Source organism: Panthera tigris, chromosome B1 (genome assembly GCF_018350195.1).
Source record: "Panthera tigris isolate Pti1 chromosome B1, P.tigris_Pti1_mat1.1, whole genome shotgun sequence".
Classification (NCBI taxonomy): domain Eukaryota; kingdom Metazoa; phylum Chordata; class Mammalia; order Carnivora; family Felidae; genus Panthera; species Panthera tigris.
In genome coordinates, this window is record NC_056663.1 from 128410422 (window position 1) to 128433653 (window position 23232).

At 34.1% G+C, this 23232-nt stretch overlaps 1 pseudogene; it reads left to right on the forward strand.

Moving 5' to 3' along the window:
- The first annotated feature begins 142 nt into the window (after positions 1-142).
- Positions 143-22563, forward strand: LOC102959729 (annotated as a pseudogene).
- Positions 22564-23232: the final 669 nt, after the last annotated feature.

Here is a 23232-nt window from a genome sequence, read left to right on the forward strand (position 1 = left end):
AAGTCGGACGCTCAACCGACTCAGCCACCCAGGCACCCCTATTGGATGGTACTTATACTCTCTTCATCTACGTATAATTCAGGTTGTTTCCAAACCTCTTGCAAGGTATTTTTCCTGTGTGATCCTCAATTCTGAATTCACGATGACAAGTAAGTCATACCAAAAACACATTTATATGACATTTCATTCCTAGTTGTTTTTCTTTTCTCAGTCCAGTGAAAGATAGAAAAAGAGAGGGATCACTTTCTGAATTTTAAAATCTTTAGTTATGTATGTGTGCATGTATGTATTTTTATTTTAGATAGAGAAAAGGCATGAGAGGGACTGAAAGGGAGAGAAAATCCCAAGCAGGTTCCGTGCTGAGTGTGGCACCTGACATGGGGCTTGATCTCACAACACTGGGATCATGACCTGAGCTGAAATCAAGAGTCAGATGCTCAACCAACTGAAACATCCAGGAGCCCCTGAACTTTGAAGTCTTTTAAATGGGAGCATTTACGTGTACACCAATCTCTAGTCTTTATCATGGCTCCTCCAGTACGTCCTTATTCTTCTGTTGTCTATTTAGTGTACAGAATTCCCCCAATGATTTTTTAAAATCCTTTTTTCCTATCTTTGCTTTCTTTCCTCAGTTCAAGTAGGAAATATCTGCACCTAACTTGAACATTGAGGGTAAGGTTAAATAAGAGCACATATAGCATTGAGAAAAGCAGTTGTGCAGTCTTTTGACCCCCATTTGACTGTGTATGAATATGTCTTGGGCCTGAGTCACTTCCTCACCAAGAGATAAAGAGCTCTTACAGTCAGTGCCAGGCTTCTTACCTTGTGTGCAAAGATCTTTCCCTGTTGCAAGCTCATAAAATATTCCTTTATTCTGCATGTAAATCACTGGCCCACAAACACACCCTTAGATTCCAGACTCCATATGGGGGCTAATCATGAGAGATTGACTCACACCCTTGGAAATGATCTTACTCTTTTTCTTTCTTATGTGAGTGAAACTTTGTTCCATCCAGTTCTTGACTGCATTGTGTTTTCCTTGGCCACTCCGATACCTGTGCAGTGGACAGAAGGGTTTGTAATCTTCCCTGGGACTGGTAACCAGTGCACAGTGCTCTGGTTGACAAATAGTGGCTGAGTTTCAAAGAGTATTCATTCACAAACTTCTTTATCAATGGAAATTGTTTATCAATTCTGTAATTGATTAAGTGGCATAACTCTCAACAAATTGGGTCTGAGCCATTATTTTACACTATTCTTCACGAAATAACACTTTTTAAAACACAAAAAGCATAACAAAATGATTGGGAACAGTTAAACAGTGTAATTTTATCTAGAGGATGTTCACTTGAAAAAATTACAACCCATTCTAAAATAATTTTCATGACAGAACGATACTGGTTTGGTCTCAAAAAGTTGCATAGCCTGCCTCTTAAATCTTCTATATAAACATAGATTACTACAATAAACCTAGTCTTAGTACAGCAGAGCATTTGCTTAGCCATCTGTTATATTTACATAACCAGAGTCCAGGCTGCTCCCTGGGGCTCTACAACTTAATCAAGTACTCTATTTACACAGTCGCATATTCCCGAGAGCTGCCTCTAGCAATGAAATTTACACTGCTAAATCTATCAATTAGTTCTAGCTCCTAGCCAATCAGTTCCTAAAAGTGGGAAGCTACGTGAAAGAGGAAAACCTTAGTTGAAATTCCTTTGACTTTCTTAAGAGATTATTTAAAAGTGATGAAATTGATGTTTTCCTTCATTTATTTATTTACTTTTTTGGTCAGTCTAAGAACAATTTGCAGCTATTAGAGAGATTCAACTAAACTAGTGGAAAACAAAGGGAAGGGGTTGTAGTATTGTCTGTAGAGAATTTGAAAACAATAAAAACCCAATTAAAAGTATGTCTGCTTTTTATTACCACCAGCCATTCTAAACATTTTCAGTAATAAAATACTCATTCACAAAAAAACCAAAATCATTTGTGTTCTAAGGTCTAATTAAAACAAATGCTGTACTTATCTCTGAGTTTTATGTATGCATATATATATATATATATCTTTTATACATATATAAATATTATATATATACATGTCTATTATATATATATATTGGTTTGTGCATGTATATTTCAAACAAATACAGCTGTATTACTTATCTTTTGATAAACATTGTATTCTACGTAAAGAATTACTCTGAGGAATCAGTTATGTAATCCTCCCTGACCCCTATTCCCAGACCTAGATTTGTGTGTGTGTGTGTGTGTGTGTGTGTGTGTGTGTGTGTGTAAGTGGGAAACTCAAAATAAAGTGATTATAAAAACAAGGGATAGAAACTGAGTCACTATAATTCTGTCATTCTATGTAAGCACTTAGAGATTTTTTAAAATTAATAAATATTTTACATTTTAGTTTAGTTTAGTTTTTATTTTAATTCCAGTTAGATATCATAAAGTATTATATTACTTTCAACATAGTGATTCAGTACTTCGATATATCACCCTGTTCTCGTCAGGACAAATGTACTGTTTAATTGCCATTACCTATTTAGCCCCTCCCCTTATCCCCCTCCTCTCTGGTGACTATCAGATTGTTCTCTATAATTAAGAATCTATTTCTTGATTTGTCTCTCTCTTTCTTATTTTTCCATTTGTTAATTTGTTTTGTTTCTTAAATTCCATATATGAGTGAAACTGTATGCCATTTGTCTTTCTCAGACTGACTTATTTTGCTTAGCATAATACTCTCTAGCTCCATCCATGTCATTGTAAATGACAGGATTTCATTCTTTTTTATGGCTGAATAATATCCCTTTGTAGGTGTGTATATATATATATATATATATATATATATATATATATATACACACACACACACACACACATCTTTATCCATTCATCAGTTGATGGACACTTGGGCTGCTCCATATCTTGGCTATTGTAAATAATGGTGCTATAAAACATAGCAGTCCGTGTATCTCTTTGATTAGTGTTTTTGTATTCATTGGGTAAATACCCAGTAGTAGGATTGCTGGGTCATGAGGTACTTACATTTACAACTTTTTTTTGAGGAACCTCCATAATGTTTTCCAGAGTGGCTACATCTGCCACTACATCATAGTGGCTACTATTCTCACAAACAGTACAAGAGGATTCCTTTTTCTCCACATCCTTGCCAAGACATGTTGTTTCTTGTGTTTTTTATTTTAACCATTCTGATAGGTGTGAGGTGATATCTCATTGTAGTTTTGATTTGTATTTCCCTGATGATAAGTGATAATAACTACATTTTCATGTGTCTGTTGGCCATCTGCATGTCTTTGGAAAAATGTCTTTTTCTGTCCTCTGCCCATTTTTTAATTGGATTATTTGTTTTAGGGTGTTGAGTTTGATAAGTTCTTTATATATGTTGGACACTAACCCTTTATTCGACATGTCATTTGCAAATATCTTCTACCATTCTGTAGGTTGCCTTTTAGTTTTGTGGATTGTTTCCTTCACTCTACAGATTTTATTTTGATGGAATCCCAATAGCTAATTTTTGCTTCCATTTCCCTTGTCTCAGGAGACATATCTAGAAACAAGTTGCTACAGCTGATATCAGAGACACTATTGCCTGTTCTCTCTTCCAGAATTTTTATGGTACAGGTCTCACATTTAGGTCTTTCATCCATTCTTACTTTGTTTTTGTGTATGGTGTAAGTGTGGTCCAGTTTCATTTTTTGCATCTTGTTGTCTAGTTTTCCCAACATCATTTGTCAAAAAAACTGTCTCTCTCCCATTGGATCTTTTTTCCTGCTTTGTTGAAGATTAATTGACCGTATAGTTGTGGGCTTATTTCTGGGTTTTCCATCCTATTTCACTGATCTATGTCTATTTTTTTTCAGTATTATACTTTTTTGATTACTATAGCTTTGTAATGTAACTGTCTCCAACTTTCATTTTTCAAAATTGATTTGGGTACTTGGGGTCTCTTGTGGTTCCATACAATTTTTAGGATTATTTGTTCTAGTTCTGTAAAAAATTCTGGTGATACTTTGATAGGGACTGCAATAAAAGTATAGATTGCTTTGGGTAATATAGACATTTTAACAATATTTCTTCTTCCAACCCATGAGCATGGAATGTCTTTCCATTTCTTTGTGTAGTCTTCAATTTCTTTCATTAGTGCTTTATAGTTTCCAGAGTATAGTTCTTTCACCTCTTTGGTTGGGTTTATTCCTAGGTATCTTACTCTTTTGTGTGCAGTTGTGCAGGGGATTGTTTATTTTTTTCTACTTATTTATTATTGGTGTATAGAAATGCAGTAGATTTCTGTAGATTGATTTTGTATCCTGTGACTTTACTGAAGTTATCAGTTCTGGCTGTTTTGGTGGAGTCTTTCAGGTTTTCTATATATAGTGCCATGTCACCTGCAAATAGTGAAAGTTATACTTCTTCCTTATTGATTTGGATTCCTTCTATTTCTTTTTGCCGTCATGCTGTGGCTAGGACTTCAAGGGCCATGTTGAAAAAAAGGGGTCAGAGTGGACATCCTTGTCTTATTCCTGACCTTAGGGGAAACACTCTGTTTTTCCCCATTATGAATGATGTTAGCTGTGTTTTATTTATTTACTTTTCATATACTGCCTTTATTATGTTCAGGTATATTCCCTCTAAAACTACTTTGCTTTGCGTTTGCATCATGAATGGATGTTGTAGTTTTTCAAATACTTTTTCTGTGTCTGTTGAAATGATCACATGGTTCTTATTCTTTCTTATTAGTATGATGTATCATGTTGATTGATTTGTGAATGTTGACCTTCCTTGCTACATAGGAATAAAACCCACTTGATCATGGTGAATGATTTTTTAAATGTATTGTTGGATTTGGTTTGCTAGTAGTTTGTTGAGAATTTTTGCATCCATATCCTTCAGGGATCTTGGCCTTTTGTTCTCTCCTTATATGGTTTTGGTATCAGGGTAATGCTGGCCTCAGAATGAATTTGGAAGTTTTCCTTACATTTCTATTTTTGTAACAGTTTGAGAAGAATAGGTACTAACTCTTCTTTACATCTTTGGTAGAGTCTCCCTGTCAAACCATCTGCTCCTGGACTTTTTGATTACTGATTTAATTTCTGTGCTGGCTATCAGTGTGTTCAAATTTTCTATTTCTTCCTGTTTCAGTTTTGTTAATTTATATGTTTCTAGGAATTTATCCATTTCTTCCAAGTTGTAAAATTTATTGGCATACAGTTTTTCATAATATTCTTTTATGATTATTTGTATTTCTGTGAGGTTGGTTGTTATTTCTGCTCTCTCACTGTGATTTTATTTGAGTCCTTTCTCTTTTTTTCTTGAGGCTTATCAGTTTAATTGATATTTGTCAGAGAAGCCGTTCCTGGTTTCATTGATCTGTTTTATTCTTTTTTAAAATTTTCTATATCTTATTTTTGCTCTAATCTTTATTATTTCCTTCTTTATACTAGTTTTTAAGGTTTTGTTTGTTGTTCTTATTCTAGCTCCTGTAGGTGTAAGGTTAGGTGGTTTATTTGAGATTTTTCTTGCTTTTTGAGGTAGACTTGTGTTGATATAAACCTACCTCTTAGAACCACTTTTGCTGCATCCCAGAGGTTTTGACCATTGTGTTTTCATTTGTTTCCATGTATGCTTTTGTTTCTTCTTTTATTTCCTGGATGACTGATCCACTGTTTGTTAACATGTTATTTAGCCCCTATGTATGTGTGGTATTTCCAGGTGTGTGTGTGTGTGTGTGTGTGTGTGTGTGTGTGTGACTTCTAGTTTCAAGATTTGTTGTTGTTGCTGTTGTTGTTGATGACTTCTAGTTTCTTAGCATTGTGGTAAAAAATACACATGGTATGATTTTGAGACCTATTTTGTGGCCTAATACATGATCTATTCTGGAGAATGTTCCATGTGCACTTGAAATAAATGTGCATTCTGCTCTTTTAGGGTGGAATATTCTGCATATACCTGTTAAATCAATCTGTTCCAGCGTGTCATTCAAAGCCATTGTTTCCTTGTTTATTTTCTGTTTAGATAATGTATCCATTGATGTGAGTGGGTGGTAAGTCCCCTACTATTATTGTATTACTTTCAGTTAGTTCATTTATGTTTGTTATGAACAATTTTATTAGTTTGAGTGCTTCTATGTTGGGTGCATAAATATTACAATTATTATTATTATTATTTTAATTTTATTTTTCATTTTTAAAAATTTACATGCAAATGAGTTAGCATATAGTGAAACAATGATTTCAGGAGTAGATTCCTTAATGCTCCTTACCAATTTAGCCCATCCCCCCTCCCATAACCCCTCCTGTAACCCTCAGTTTGTTCTCCATATTTATGAGTCTCTTCTGTTTTGTCCCCCTCCCTGTTTTTATATTATTTTTGTTTCCCTTCCCTTATGTTCATCTGTTTTGTCTCTTAAAGTACTCATATGAGTGAAGTCATGTGATTTTTGTCTTTCTCTAACTAATTTCACTTAGCATAATACCCTCCAGTTCCATGCACGTAGTTGCAAATGGCAAGATTTCATTCTTTTTGATTGCCAAGTAATACTCCATTGTATATATGTATACCACATCTTCTTTATCCATTCATCCATTGATGGACATTTGGGCTCTTTCCATACTTTGGCTATTGTTGATAGTTCTGCTATAAACATGGGGGTGCATGTGTCCCTTCGAAACAGCACACCTGTATCCCATGGGTAAATGCCTAGTAGTGCAACTGCTGGGTCATACGGTGGTTCTATTTTTACTTTTTTGAAGAACCTCCATACTGTTTTCCAGAGTGGCTGCACCAGCTTGCATTGCCACAAACAATGCAAACGAGATCCTCTTTCTCCACATCTTAGCCAACATCTGTTGTTGCCTGAGTTGTTAATGTTAGCCATTCTGACAGGTGTAAGGTGGTATCTCATTGTGGTTTTGATTTGTATTTCCCTGATGATGAGTGATGTTGGCATTTTTTCATGTGTCAGCTGGCCATCTGAATATCATCCTTGGAGAAGTGTCTATTCATGTCTTTTGCCCATTTCTTCACTGGATTATTTGTTTTTTGGATGTTGAGTTTGATAAGTTCTTTATAGATTTTAGATACTAAGCCTTTATCTAATATGTCATTTGCAAATATCTTCTCCCATTCTGTAGGTTGCCTTTTAGTTTTGCTGATTGTTTCCTTTGCTGTGCAGAAGCTTTTTATTTTGATAAGTTCCCAGTACATTTTTGCTTTGGTTTCCCTTGTCTCTGGAAACATGTTGAGTAAGAAGTTGCTGCAGGCAAGATCAAAGAGGTTTTTGCCTGCTTTCTCCTTGAGGATTTTGATGGCTTTCTGTCTTATATTGAGGTCTTTCATCTATTTTGAGTTTATTTTTGTGTATGGTGTTAGAAAGTGGTCCAGGTTCATTTTTCTGCATGTCACTGTCCAGTTTTCCCAGCACCACTTGCCAAAGAGACTGTCTTTATTCCATTGGATATTCTTTCCTGCTTTGTCAAAGATTAGTTGGCCGTACATTTGTGGGTCCATTTCTGGGTTCTCTACTCTGTTCCATTGATCTGAGTGTCTGTTCTTGTGGCAATAAATATTTACAATTATTATATCTTCCTGTTGGATTATCTCCTTATTACTATATAGTGTCTTTCTTTGTCTCTTGTTACAGTTTTTGGTTTAAAGTGTATTTTTCCAATATAAGTATTGCTCCTCTGGTTTTCTTTTACGTCCATTTACCTGAAAGATGTTTCTCTATCCTCTCATTTTCAATCTGCAGGTGTTTGTAGGTATAAAAAGAGGATCTTATAGGCAGCATATAGATTTTTTTGAATCTATTCTGTCACCTATGTCTATTGATCAGAGCATTTAGTCCATTTACATTCAAAGTAATTATTAATAGATAGGTTTTTATTGCCATTGTATTACTTGTTTTGTGGTTGTTACTGAAGATTTCCTCTGATATCATTCTTCTCTTTCTCCCTTTTACGTTTTTTTGCTTTTTTAGTGATATATTTGGATTTATTTGTTTTTATTCTTTGCCTATTTACAGTGGTTTCTGATATATGGTTACCATCATGTTGGTATATAACCTCTTCTGCAAATAGGAGTCTATATATATTGATTGTCTTTTAAGTGTGAACCCATTGTTTTCTCCTCTTCTCCCCATGTTTTAGGTATATGTTATCATATTTTATATCTTTTTTTTTTTGTAATTTCCTTAGCTGATTTTTTTACAGGAATACTCATTTGACTACTTTTGTTTTTCCTACTTCTAAACTGTCACCTTTGGTCTCTCCTTTCCACTCAAAGAGTCCTCTTTAGTATATCATACTAGGCTGATTCAGTGGTCATGAACTCCTAGTTTTTGTTTGTCTGGAAACTCTTTATCTTTCTTATTCTGAATGATAGCCTTGGTGTATAGAGTATTCTTGGTTGCAGAATTTTCCCATTCAGCACTTAGAGTATATCATGCCACCCCCTTCCGGCTTGCAAAGTGTTTGTTGAAAAATCTGCTAGCCTTATAGATTTTCCCTTGTAAGTTACTGACTTTTGTCTTTCTGCTTTTAAGACTTTTTTATCACTATATTTTTCCAGTATTATAATATATCCTGGTGTGGATCTGCTTTTGTTGATTTTGATGGGAGTTCTCTATGCCTCCTGTATTTGAAATCTGTGTCTTTCCCCACATTAGGGAAGTTTTCAGCTGTTATTTCTTCAGATAAATTTGCTGCCCTCTTTTCTCTCTCTCCTTCTTCTGGGATTCCTGTAATAGAAATGTTATTATGTTTGATGGAGTCACTGAGTTCCCTAGGTCTATTTTCATTTTGTATAACTCTTTTCTCTCTCTCTCTCTCTGTCTTGTTCAGCTTGACTACTCTCCATTACTCTGTCTTCTATGTCACTAATGTATCCCTGTACTTCTTCCACCCTGCTGTTCATTTTATCAAGCATGTTTCATTTATTGAGCCCTTTATCTCTGCTGTTATTCCTTATATCTGTGTTGTGTCTCATTCATGTCTTCTACTCTTTTCTCAAGTGCAATGAGTATCCTTAGGATCATTGCTTTAAATTCTCAACCAGGCATGTTACCTATAACATTTTGCTTAGATCTCTGTCTCTGGTCCTATCCTGTTCTTTCATTTGGGACAGATTTGTCTGACTCCTCATTTTCTCCGCCTCTCTGTGTCTGTTTCTGTGACAGCTGTGTTTTTTACTCTTGAATGTAGTGGCTTTATGACGAAGAGGTCCTGGAGTGCACTACAGTGCGGTGTCCCCTGTTCACCAGAACCTGACACTTCTACTCTATATTTAGTGGTAGAGTTTGTTCTATCACTCTTTGAATAATTCTCCAGTTTATTGACTTAGATATGCATGATATATAAGTGAGCTCGGGGTCCTCCTACTGCACCATCTTCCCAAGCTCCAACCCTAAAGTAATCAATATTTTAGATGAATTTTAGATTTATAGAAAAATTGAGTGTATAGTTCCCATAGGCTCTCCCCTCTCTCCTGCAATTTCCCCTACTATTAACATGTGGCATTATTCATTATAATTAATGGACCAGTATTTATTCATTAGTGTTAACTAAAATTCATAATTTTTGTCAAGGTTCATTCTTTGTGTTATAAAGTTCTGAGCTCTAACATATGTGTAATGTTATGTATTCATATTACAGTATCAAACAGTATTTTCACTGCTCTAAAACCTCCAGTACTCCATCTATTTACCCCATCTCCTGTCCCCTGATATCCCTGGAAAATACTGGGTTTTTATACTTTCCACATAGCATTTGCCTTTTCTAATGTAGTTTGAATCATTCAGAAATACTCTTTTCAGACTGACTTCTTTCATTTAATGTTTGCATGTAACTTTTCTCCATGTGTTTTGTAGCTTGAGACTCACTTATTTTTTAGTGCTGAGAAGTATTCTATTGTTGAGATGTACCCAAATTTTTGTCTCCCATTAATCAATGGAAGGAAAACTTGGCCGCTTTCAGTTTGGGGCAACTATGAAATAATGTCTGGGGTGTGTGTGTGTGTGTGTGTGTGTGTGTGTGTGTGTGCATTTTCATTAATTTAGGGAAATACCTTGAGCACAATTGCTGAAAAAGCTATGCGTAGCTTTGTAAGAAACTACTGAACTGCCCTTTAACATGGCTAAACAATTTAGCATTCTCAACAGTTATTAATGAAAGTTCCCGGGGCGCCTGGGTGGCTCAGTCGGCTAGGTGGCCACTTTCGGCTCAGGTCATGATCTCACGGTCCGTGAGTTCGAGTCCCGCGTTGGGCTCTGTGCTGACAGCTCAGAGCCCGGAGCCTGTTTCAGATTCTGTGTCTCCTTCTCTCTCTCTGACCCTCCCCCGTTCATGCTCTGTCTCTCTCTGTCTCAAAAATAAATAAACGTTAAAAAAAATTAAAAAAAATAAAAGAAAGTTTCCTGTTGCTTTACATCCCCACCAATATTTAGTAGAGTTTGTACATTTAAAAAAAAAAAAAACTTTTAGCCATTCTAACGTGTGTATTGATACCTCATTGTTTGATTTGCAATTGTCAAATAACATATGTTGAGGTGTTTCAGATATTTATTTGCCACCTGCATATATTCTTCAGTTAGGTGTCAGGATCTCTTGCTTATTTATTAATTGATGTATTTATTTTCTTACTATTGAGTTTAAAAGTCCTCTGTATATTTTGGACACAAGTTCTTTATCAGATATGTGTTTAGCAAGTACAGTATTTTTCTCCAAGTATGTGACTTGTCGATATTTTTAACAGTGTACTTTTACAGAGCAGAAGTTGTTCATTTTAATAAAGTCTAATTTATCATTTTTTTTTCTTTCAATGGACTATACCCATGCTCTACTCTATGTCATCTCTCCCTTCTAACTCTTCCTTTAAGATTCATGATTTACAAGGAGACTATCTCTAAAACTTACTATATGGACCATGTATTAACTTCCTAGGGCTGTTGTAACAAATTACCACAAAAGGGGAATGGTAATTTACTCTTTCAATTTTGGATGCTATAAATTCAAAATCATGACATTGTTGGGGTTGCTATTTCCTTCTGGAAGCCCTAAGGAGCCTCAAAGACAAACCAGGTGGCACTTTTCACACTTTACTTGGAAATCTCCTAAGGTAAATGTTCAATTTTATTGAACAGTAGAGCACAATTCTGCCAGCTTCTGCAAATTTATCAAAAGGATCCCTATTCCTTCAGTGCCCATTACCTGTCCTTTGTTTTCATCTGAGACTCACAAGAAACATCTTTAATATTTCTAGCACCATTCTGTTCTTTATTTTATATATAATATAAATATACACACATACATACATATATATTCTTTAAGATAAAAGCTTCTCTATAGCTCTCCTCACTTTCTGATTCTTCACCAGAATCTATTTTAATGTCCATATTTTTACCAGCAATCCTTTTAAGGCAAGCTATACTTTTTCTGTAATGTGCCTCAAAACTCTACCAGCTTCTACCAATTACCCAATTCCAAATCCAATTACACATTTTGAAGTATCTGTTCGAGTAGTATTCCACTTCCCAGTGACAAAATATGTATTAAGGTTCTCCAGAGAAACAGAACAAATAGGAGATTATATCTGTATCAATATATCTGTATCTATATATCTATCTATATTTGTCCCTGTGTCTATAGCTATATATTTATTTATGTCTATATATAGTTCTGTATCATTTATCTCCATCCATCCATCCATCCATCCATCCATTCATTTGTCCATCCATCCATGAAGAGACTTTAAGCGACAGGCCTTTGTGATTGTAGCAATTGGTAAGTGCTAGATCTTTAGGGTATGTTGACAGACCAGAAACTCATGTAGGAGTTCATACATCAGTCTTGAGGCAGAATATCTCCTCATGCGGATACCAGTTATTAGATGAGAGCCCATTCTGTTGCAGTGTAATTTTATCTTAACTTGATTATATCTACAAAGTTCCTATTTATAAGTGAGGTCACATTCACAGGTACCAATGATTAGGATTTAGACATATCTTTGGTGGGGACATAACTCAACCTACAATAGGACACAAAATTGTATCATGAACATCAAAAAACTATTACCAGTGAAAGTGTGTAATCTTCTGTTCAAACTGTCATAAAGTATTTTACATTGTTTCAATATCTAAAAATCAGAGTGATTATTAGATGAATGTGTGGTATGTAAATGTCACCTGTCAACACTTTACATGGCCATGAGAAAAACCTGGTAAAGGGGGCACCTGGGTGGCTCAGTTGGTTAAGCCACTGACTTTGGCTCAGGTCATGAATTTGTGGTCCATGGGTTTGAGCCCCGTGTCAGGCTCTGTGCTGAAAGCTCAGAGCCTGGAGCCTGCTTCAGATTCTGTGTCTCCCCGCTCTCTCTCTGCCCATCTCCTGCTCACATTCTGTCTCTCTCTCAAAAAAATAAATAAATGTTAAAATTTTTTTTAAATAATAAAAAAAGAAAAACCTGGTAATCAAGCAAAACTAAGTGTAGTGGACTTACTGTATTAATGACAAATATTGTTTCGATGATCTTAAAAGAGTCTCAGAAAGAAGAGATCAGAGGGGCATCTGGGTAGCTCAGTCGGCTTAGCATACAACTTTGGCTCAAGTCATGATCTCGCATTTGGTGAGTTCCAGCCCTGCATTGGCTGTCTGCTGCTAGCATGGAGCCCACTTGGGATCCTGTCTCCCTCTCTCTTCGCCCTTTTACCGCTGTGCTTTCTCTCTCTCCCACAAATATATTTTAAATGTCATGATTTATAAAAACTAACTAAATAAACATGTAACAAGAAATTAGAGAAAAGTGTTTATAGAATGAGGACCTGTGCTGGGAGACTTGAAAGTGGGTCTTAAAAGGCAGGGAACAGATCAAAATTGTGTAGAATTTCTGACACTATAGTTTGGATTGCTTTATACCATGTGGAAAGAAACTTGAAGTGAAACTTGATGAGCAAGATAGTTTAGATAAAGTCTACTCTGCCAGGGACAAATAATGTATGCTAGGAAATATATGTATGTTGGTTTCAGCACACATAGTATATTTTTAAGCTTTCATATTTGGGAAATTTTCAAAAGAGTTTACAGTCCACTGAAACTTTTTAAAAAAGGTTTTTATCTAAATTCAAGCTAGTTAGCAAGCAGTATAATATTAGCTTCAGGTGTACAAGATAGTGATTCAACCCTTCCATACAACACCCGGTGCTCATTACAAGTGCACTCCTTAATCCCCATCACCGATTTAACCCATCCTCTGACCTACTTCCCCTGTGGTAAACATTAGTTTGTTCTCAATAGTTAAGATCCATTTCTTGATTTGCCTCTGTCTCTTTCTCTCTTTTTTTTCCCTTTGCTCCTTTATTTTGTTTCTTAAATTCTACTTCCCAAGCCAGAATATTTTCCAGTGGGTCATTATTTTAAATCATATGGACTTGAATTTACTAAGATCGACAAAAAACAAAACAAAACAAAACAAAACAAAAGGAATCCTTTGAAAAATCAAAAATAAGATCTATAGAGAAGTTGCCACAAAATGATAATATTTAGTTACTTACAATAAAATTCACTCTGACATCCCTCAACCTCTCTTCTTTTTTTAATCATCATTTAGAGAGAAGCAGCACTACATATGGGCATAGTTCAAAGGGAAAATAGATATCATAAAAGCCATAATTAAAAATTGTTTAATTAAAAATTAAAAATTATCTGTTTGGTAAATGAAGAGTAGCTTCAGGGATCTATGCATATAAAATTTAGTGACCTTGCCTCAAGTCAGCACACCAGGGATATTTTTTTTCCTTCACCAGTGCTCTCTGCATGCCCTAGAGTACTGCTATCACTAGAATAGAGTTGTCTCAATTTTCACAAACTGTCATCCAATGAGATATGGCTTTTTCTTTTTATTATATTTATGGGTAGCTAAAATTCCCGAGGGGATGAATTACTCAAGATAGTTAAAGATGGTAAGACAAGAAGTAATGGTCCGAAACATGAAGAGAGAATACTTAAACTAGATAAGATGAAGAAATTCTTAGTCATGAGGTCAATGAAGCAGTCTAATAGGGTACCCAGGGAGGTAGTCAAGATAGCATCACTAAACACTACTCAGACTCAAGGGAAAATTAATGAGACAAGCTCTGGTTGGGAGAATGAGAAATCTTATGTTTTTAGACAAGGAAGAAATAATCTATTATAGGTAACCCAAGATGCATCTTTTAAATAGTTCACCTATGTAAAAATGTTACTTCTAATCGGTATTAAAGTATTACATTTTAAGAATTAATACATTTCAAGGTGATTTTTAAAGGCTTCAAGCAGTACTTCTGCAACAAATATTTACTGAGTGTCTACATTGTGCCAGGCACTTTTCTAGGCTTATTAATATATACTCAGAATATCATGCAGGTGCATGAAATATTGATTTGTAATAAAGGCCATTGGTAACCTCCAACACCATATGTAGTTAAAATACACTAATGATTCATTCATGTATCAGCACACAGTAATATACATTAGTGCTTGATATGCATGTTTCTCTGCAAATGACATGCTATTTCAAGTGCTTTAACTCCTGTCTATCACTATTGTCTTAATTTTTTCCTACTGGTTCATTATGCTATTAAAGAGAGACAATTAATGGTTAATTCTGTATTTGTACAGATTAATTTCTTTATTCTATAGTAATATAAAACCTATATATTTTAAATAACTATAGTATATAAGTAATATAGGTAACATTTAATTCATGGATTGTATTATGCAAAGTTAAAGCAAAATTTGAAGTATAATTGCTATAAAATCACTGTAAATGTTTAAATTACACAATTTGATTAGTTCTTATATACATATGTGCCTTGAAGCCATCACCACGATTAAGATCATGAACATAATTATTACATCCAAAAGTCCTCTTTTCTAATCTCTTCCTCTCATCCTTCTATAACCCATACCCTTCACCAGACAACCATTGACCTGCTTTCTCTTAATATTGATTAGTTTGAATATTATTGAATATTTGAATACTGAATATTAGTTTGAATAAAATATATAACATTTTATATAAATGGAACAAAATACCTACTCCTTATTGTCTGGCTACTTTTACTCAGCATAATTATTTGGAGAGTCATTTATGCTGCTGAATATATTAATAGGCCACTCCATTTTATTGCTGAGCAGTATTCCATTGTACGAATATACCATCACTTGCTTGTCTGTTCACCTGTTCATGGATATTTTGGCTATTGTTAGCAATTTGAAATTATTAAAAATAAAGCTGTTTCATGTAAAAAATCTTTCTATGGACATATGCTTTCACTTATTTTGGAAAATGCCTTGAAGTAAAATGATTAGTACCTATAAAGTTTGGGAAACTCCCAAACTGTTTGCAAAATATTGTGCCATTTTACATTCTTCCTAGCAGTGGAGTGGTTCTATTATAGAATCATTCCACTAGGTACGTAGTGGTATTTCATTGTCATTTTAAATGGTATTTTTCTTTTTATTTTAAGTTTATTTATTTATTTTGAAAGACAGCATGAGGGGGGGAGGGGAAGAGAGAGAGGGAGAGAGAGAATCACAAGCAGGCTCCACACTGTCAGAGCAGGTGCTCAAACCCATGAACCCGTGAAGTCATGAGATCCTGACCTGAACTAAAACCAAGAGTTGGACATTTAACTGACTGAGCCACCCAGGAACCCCTTAAATGGTATTTTTCTAATGACTAATGGTGTTGAACATATTTTATTTGCTTGTTTGTAATCCATGTATCTTCTTTCATTATGTGTGCCTTCAGATCTTTTGTACATATTTAAATGGCTTATAGCATGTCCAGTGTGTGACTTGAACTTGTTTTCATTTTCTTAGTGTTTTTCCTGCAGCTTAATTTTGATGAAATCTAATTATTATTTATTTATTTATTTATTTATTTCATGGATCATACTTTTGGTATCTAAAAAATATTGTCCAACTCAAGAGATTTTTCTCCCATGTATTTTTCTCAAAATTTTACATTTTTAGTTTTACACATAGATCTATGATCCAATTTGAGTTAAGACTTCTATACAGGGAGAAGTATGGATCAAAATTTGTTTGTATATATTTGCTGAAATTGTTACTTTTCTCCAAAGAATTGCCTTTGAGCTTTGTCAAAAATAATGTATAGGTCTGTTGGTTGATTTAATGTTGTGTTCCACTGCTCTATTTGTCCATTTTTAACACAGTATTCACTCTCTTGATGACTACCTTTGTAATAAGTCAGCTTGTCAGTATCTACAAAGCCTACTGGGATTCTGACTGGGATTACACTAAACCTATAAGTCAATTTAGGCAGAACTGACCTTTTATCTATGTTGTTGCATTAAAGCTGCCTATCTCTCAATGTATTTAGGTCCCTGTCTTCAATTTCTTTAGATTTGATTTATAGATTTTACTGTATATACTTTTTACAACTTTGGTCATTTTTTACCTTTAATTATTCCAAAATGTTAACGCTCTTTTAAAATGTATTATTTTTCATTTTTGACTTTTTTGTTAGTACATAGAAATGCAATTGTTACTGTATATTACATTGTATGCAAAATTAGTAACAGTATTTCTAATAGTTTTTAACATGTTCCATAGAATTCTTTCCATAGATGATCATTCCATTTTCAAACAAGTAGAATTTACTTCTTCGTTTCCAAAATCGATGTGCTTTATGTTTTCTTATTTACTGCACTGCCCAGAAGTATAAATACAATGTTAGTAAAGTGTTGACAGCAGTTATTCCTTCTTTGTTCCTGAATTTAGGAGGGAAACTATTCACTTTTTCACAATGAAGGATATTAAAGAAAGAACCCTGTAGCTTTTCCCTAGCTTCCCTTTATGAGATGAGGAAGTGCCCATGTATCGGAGAGTTTTCATTAGAATGAATGTTGTATTTTGTTAAATGCAATGCAATTAATATTGCAGCAAGGTATTTTCTCCAAATATCCAACATGCTTTTTAATGTCACAGTCATGTTCTCAGTAGGGGAATCTACTGAATCACGTGGGCTATATTTATAGGACATTGAATGAGGTAATGAGTTGAACTTTTTATGCAGCTCAGTCATTACTAGAGTTTTATACAAGGGAAAGAAATAGTGACAATATAAATGATAAAGAAAACTCTGGAAATAAGATGTATTCCTTTTTGGGTATACCTATCAAAACATGCATGTTAAAAATGTAATAAAAATAATAAATATTATTTTCTTGCCAAGATTGTAAATATTTTTATTGGTAATGCACAGTGTTAATGTTGATAAAGTAAATGAAGTATTTTCAGAAACAGCTCGTAGGAGTTCAAATTAATTAAAGTTCTAGGAGATAATCACAATATGTTAAATAAAAATGCAGGTTGCAAAACAAAATATATAGTACCATCATATTTTTGTGGTATAGGTAACTATAAAAGCACCTCAGAAAAATTATTAAAGGTACATGTAATGTATACTTAATAACTGAATGGGCAATTATATGGATTATTTTTACTTTCTTCTCTACAACTTTATGTTTTTGAAAATTTTATACAACAGAAAAATATTTGCAGGTTGTGTTTCTCAGGAACAGACTGAGCAGAGATTGGTCTGCAAGATATTTATTAGAAGATGCTCTGAGGATTAATGCTTTCAAAGGAAGGGAAGGACACAGAATTGGGCAGAAGAAGAAATCAGCCTGTACTTCAGATTCAAAGAAAGTTTCAACCATTGTGCAAATGTTGAAAGGAAGTATCTTAACTACTGAAGAAAATTGCTGTGAGATATTTTCTGGATGTAACATGATTTTTAATGTCACAAATCAGGCTTTCCATATAAGCAGGCTGGAGATGTTATGGAATCGCATGTAATATTGATAGGTGTAACTAGATCAGGTAAAGGAAAATCACTTCAAAACAACCACCTTAACCATGTGTTAGAAACTAAAGAAGCTATGCTGAAAGAATCAAATACAGGATATCAATAAAGAGATGGGAATTATTAAAAAAAAAAAAGGTGCCAAATGGAAATTCTAGAGGTTAATACAAAATTATTGAAATGAAACATATACCAGAGGAGCTGAATGGTAGATTTGAAGTGGCAGAAGAAAAAATCAGCAAAATTGAAGAGAAGTAATTAGAGATTATGTAGTCAAAAGAACAGAAAAAAAAATAAGGAAAACTGAACAAAGCCTCAGAGAATTATACGACACCATTAAACACACCATTATAAGCATAAGTGGAATACTCATAATGAGAAGGGAGAGAAAATGGAGCAGAAAAATATTTGAAGAAATAATGGCTAAAAACTTCCCAAATAGGATCAATAATACTAATCTATACATTCAAAAAGCTTAATTAACTCCAAGTAGACTAAATTAAACAGATTCACAACTATAGACATCACGGTGAAAATATTGAAAGTCAAAAACAAAATCTCAAAAGTATAAAGGGAATAAAGACTTTATGAGAACTATTAAAGGATCCAAGAAATACTGAAGAATACAAGATTAATAGCCAAAAATCATTTGTATTTCTCTAGAGATGTAATGAAAAATCTGAGAATTAAATTTAAAAAATCCCATTTATAACAGATCTAAAGGAACAAAATACCAGAGATTAATTTGCAAAAATAATTGCAAGTGTATACTGAAATCTACAAAGCATTGTTAAAAAGATAAATAATAAATAAGTGGGGAAAACATCCATGTTCTTGGATTGGGAGTTTTAATATTGTTAAGATGGTAATACCCCCCAAATCTGTCTACAGACTTTCTTCAATTCTATAAAAAATTAAAACTACCCTTTCTCAGAAATTGACATGCTGATTCTAAAGTTCAGATGGAAATGCAGAGAAATCACCCTAAAATAATCTTGATAAAGAAGAACAAAGTTGGAAGAGCCACACTTCCCAATAAATAATAAAAATAGCCATATAGATCAATGGGATGGAATTGAGAGTCCAGAAATAAGCTTATATATTATGGTCAATTGATTACTGACAAGGGTTGGAAGTCATTTGATAAGGGAAATGGTGTTGGGAGGATTGGATAGCTACATCAACAAAAATGAATTTGGATACCTACCTCCTACCACATAAAAAACAAAACAAAACAAAACAAAACAAAAACTTTAAATGGTTAAATGTCCTAAATGTAAGTGCTAAAACTTTAAAATTCTTTGAAGGAACATAGTGTACCTATGTCCCAAAATGTATGACAAATAATAGCATAAATACCATGGGGAAAAAAATTTAAGTACATTGTTGGAAAGTTCATGTAGTATACATGAAGTGATATAAAAAACAATTGTGATAAGTATGGATTTTATAAACTATAAACCACGAAAAGGAAAAAAAAAAACAATTATAGCTTGAGTGAACAGCACTGATAAAATGGGAAACAAAAAAAGAAGAAAAAAAATGAAAGAGGAAAAATAGAAGAAAAAAAAACATAAGAAACAAATTGGAAACACATGGGAAATTGATGCATTTTAGTCCAGCTGTATCAATAACCACTTAAATGTACAATTTTTAACACCAGCTATTAAAAGGTAGAGATTGTCAGATTGGATTTGAAAGCAAAAACCTGTTACATTCTATGTAAACATAGATTCAAGGAATAAATGCATTGTAAGGAGGGGAGACGGTAAAAAACTTAGAAGTATGCCATAGTAACAGCAGTAAAAGAAACGCTAAAGTAACCATATATGTCCTGCCTCTAGCAGCTGGTATTAGTCCAGAAATGGTCATGTGACTGAACTTGGTCTCATAAACTTGAAAGGAAGAATTTAGAGTTTATTTTAGAGAACATGTTTTCTCTTATTTCTCTTCATCATTCCCATTAGATACAAAAAGAAAAAACAACACAGCAAAACAAAAACACTTTCACAGGTAGTCATCTCTCTACCATGTGGGTTACCAGCCTTGGGATAACAGGGAAAATAGAACAGCACAGATGAAAGAAACAGGTGTTTGATAGCTTTATTGGTTGATTGCCTAGGTTTCCAGTTACTTCAGATAAGAAACATTTTTATTAAGTCATTTGAAATGTTTTTTTCTGCTACATAATTCACCTATTATCAATCTCAGTATTAATTTTCTATTAGCAATAATTTATTTTTTCTCTCCTAAAAGAAAATTGAAAAATATTTTGATGAAAGTGATATCTAGTTGTTGTACTGTGTTATCTCAAAACACAGCTAAATTACACATAAGAATGCTTCTAATTATAGTTTCAACCAGTGGTTAATAAATGACTGATTTAATACTTAAGATTGTTTACTCCTATACAATTTAGTTTGCAATTTTAAATCTATATGCTTAACAAATTAAATATTAAATATTTTAAAGACCTATATATTTATCATTTTAATAATTTTGATACCATTGTTTATATTTGAATATATAGATTTATAAATAATATTTTATATATCAGATTTTTCTACCATCTGGAAAATATAAGTTATTTCTGTTAAGGTAAATATCTCACCAAAACAAATCCATATTTTTTGTTCTTCTTTCAGTGCTTAGTAAATAAACACTGTATTTAAGTTTATTAAAATATATCACTTCCTTAATGAAAATTTAACTTAAGGAAAATCTCAGTTATAAATAAATCATTAAGTATTATCTCAGGGCCCAATGCTCTACCAAACACACAATGATACTCAATGAAATTTATTCATGGTAGGTTGACAAAAAGACTTCGGAGATATCAATTCCTGTTAGATTATAATTCATACTTTCAACATTGCTTATGCATAATAAAACAAAATTGTGTACTCCTCTCTCCTAAGTATTAATTTATAAAGACATATTTTGTTACACAAAGAGTATCAGTGAATTTGGAGTTAATTGTTTAAATTCTAAGATCCTTCTTAACAAGAATTCTAACAATTCTTGTTAGAACAATCTAACATTGCATACATTAAAATGTTTTTTTAACGTTTATTTATTTTTGAGAGAGAGAGAGAAAAAAAGGATCTGAAGCAGTTTCCAGGCTTTACACTGTCAACACAGAGGCCTACTCAGGGCTCAGACTCATGAACTGTGAGATCATGACCTGAGCTGAAGTCTGATAATGACTGAGCCACCCAAGTGCCCTATAACGTTAGATATATTTTAATTCCACTCTTTTGAGATTGCTTATTGAATATTTATATGCTTTTTAATAAAAAGATAAAGGCATTTGAGTATTTAAATATCCCCAGAAACATTTCTAGATTTTTCCTCTATTTTTATGTGCCATAGAATTCAGGAAAAGCCCAGATTGGTATTTTAAAGACTTGATTATACTGGAACAGAGATTGTACCAGCTTTGATAAGAAAAGAGTTCTTGAAACCAGGAAAAAACATATTTACTTGAAAATGAAAATATCACCAATTGATTTAGATGTATCCATTAAAACTATACATCTATCCTTAAAAAAACACTTTGGCATCTAAAGAAAATAATTTATTAGCAAAAAACTATAGGTTTAAAATTAGGATGTTTAGGGATGCCTGGATGGCTCAGTAGGTACAGCATGTGCCTCTTGATCTTGGGGTTGTGAATTTGAGCACCACACTGAGTACAGAGATAACTTAAAAAAATAAAAGATTTAAAAATAAATAAAAATAGAGTAATCAGAGCTTCTTCCAGAACGGCGTCTGCCCGGGTTTTGTGGACTTCCCTCACGGCATGTACCCAAACGCCAGTCTTCGCTCCCACCTCAAACGAAGAAGCCGAGACCGCCTGCTGCCCCCAAGCCAGAAGAGACGTCCACCTCTCAGCACTTGACAACAGGAGAAAAAGAACAGAAGGAAGCGATTGAACATATTGATGAAGTACAAAATGAAATAGACAGACTTAATGAACAAGCCAGTGGGGAGATTTTGAAGGTAGAACAGAAATATAACCAACTCTGCCAACCATTTTTTCAGAAGAGGTCGGAATTGATCGCCCAAATCCCAAATTTGGGGTAACAACATTTGTCAGCCATTCACAAGTGCTTTCACTGCTTGGGAGGAGGATGAAGAGGCGCTGCATTATTTGACAAGAGTTGAAGTGACAGAATTTGAAGATGTTAAATCAGGTTACAGAATAGATTTTTATTTTGATGAAAACCCTCACTTCGAAAATAAAGTTCTCTCCAAAGAATATCGTAGAAATGAGAGTGATGATTTATCTTTAAAGTCCACTGAAATCAAATGGAAATCTGGAAAGGATTTGACAAACGTTCAAGTCAAACATAGAATAAGGCCAGCAGGAAGAGACAGCGTGAGGAACCAGAGAGCTTCTTCACCTGGTTTACTGACCATTCTGATGTGGGTGCAGATGAGTTAGGAGAGGTCATCAAAGGTGATATTTGGCCAAATCCGTTACAGTACTACCTGGTTCCCTATATGGATGATGAAGGGGAACAAAAGAAGAAGATGATGATGATCATGAAGAAGAAGGATTGGAAGATATTGATGAAGAAGGAGATGAGGATGAAGCTGAAGATGAAGATGATGATGAGGGGGAGGAAGGAGAAGGAAGGAGAAGAGGATGAAGGAGAAGATGACTAATGGAACACTGATGGATTCCAAGCTTCCTTTTTTAATTTTCTCCAGTTCCTGGGAGCAACTTGCAGTCTTTTTTTTTTCCCCTCCTCCTCAGGGGTGCTCATTCACCCTGTTTTTCAAGTCTCTTTTCTCTCCCTTTATACCATGGTTCTCAACTTATTTTGGGGGGAAATGTCTTGAGCAGGATACAGTGGGAAAAGAATCTCTACCCCTTTCTGTTCCAAATTCATTTTAATCCCTTCCTGTCTCAACAAAAACTTTATGGAATCAACACCACTGTGCTCTGTGGGAAAAAAGAAAAACCTTCTGCTCCCCTAGCTCTGCTGGAAGCTGGAGGGTGCTAGGCCCCTGTGTAGTAGGGCATAGAATTCTAGCTTTTTCCTCCCCTTCTTTGTATATTGGGCTCAGAAATTACACTGTGTCTCTATGTGAATATGGACAGTTAACATTTACCAACATGTATCTATCTGTCTGATTTCTCTTGTTGAAAAAAAAAAAAACAACAAAACGAAAAAAATGGGTTTATAGAAGGTCAGCAAAGGGTGGGTTTGAGATGTTTGGGCAGGTTAAGTGGGCATTTTGACAACATGGCTTCTCCTTTGGCATGTTTAATTGTGATGTTTAATGGACATCCTTGCAGCTGAAGATGGCACTTTTAAAATAACATTCTCT